The sequence below is a fragment of the Arachis duranensis genome, chromosome 3 (genome assembly GCF_000817695.3).
Source record: "Arachis duranensis cultivar V14167 chromosome 3, aradu.V14167.gnm2.J7QH, whole genome shotgun sequence".
Taxonomy (NCBI): domain Eukaryota; kingdom Viridiplantae; phylum Streptophyta; class Magnoliopsida; order Fabales; family Fabaceae; genus Arachis; species Arachis duranensis.
This window is the reverse complement of record NC_029774.3, coordinates 11,560,642-11,561,565: the sequence shown is the minus strand read 5'-3', so window position 1 is coordinate 11,561,565 and position 924 is coordinate 11,560,642.

The following is a 924-nucleotide window of genomic DNA, read 5'->3' as shown; positions in this document are numbered from 1 at the left end:
ATAATTAGATTTTTGTTTAATTAATAATTATAATAATTAATTAGATTAAATAATTAAATTTTTTATTTAATTAATGATTTATATCATAATTAATATTAAATATTATTTATATTATTATATTAAACTATAATTAATTAAATTTACTTACATTAAAAAATAAATTTAATTTTTACATTTTACAAAATAATTTTTGATTGGGTTGGTTATTTTTTTTAAATTTAAAATGCTAATCACATTATTAAAATTAGCAGTTGTAAATCTAGCTGTTGCAAAATTAGCCGTTGGAAACTAGCCGTTACTACGTTACCGTTATTATTAATAAATTAATATTTTATTACTCTATATATACCACTTACATATACTTTTATTCTCAATTTCTCACACTTTCTTCTACTCTTCTTCATTTTCTTCTAAGTTATATATATTGTTATATATGATTTTATTTAATATTAATATTTTTTAATAATGAATTTTTTTTAAATTATAAATTTAAATAATATTATTAAAAAAATTAATTATATTAATTTTAAATATTTTAATTAATTAATTAAGTGAGACCACAATAGGGACTAAAGTTAGTTCCTCCTAATGGAGAAGAAAAGATGCTTTGAGTTCCTATTTACTGTTTATGACGCAAAAGCTTATGTGGAGTTACTTTTTATGATAAGTGGGCCATAAATAATTAATATAAAATTATTTTTTATAATATATATGTTATAAATAAGGACTCTGATGAATTCTTTACTGAAAATGGTCTAAAGGATTTTGAACTTGCTCTTTACATGGGATTGAATAAAAAAATTTGAAGTTGTGGTTCACTTGGTTTTAGAGACCCATTTGTGTGGTTCTGTTTTGTTTGAGCCAAGTTATAACCCAAATAAAGTGGAAGTGTTAGATTTCATGCACGGTCTCGGTTTAGTGGTA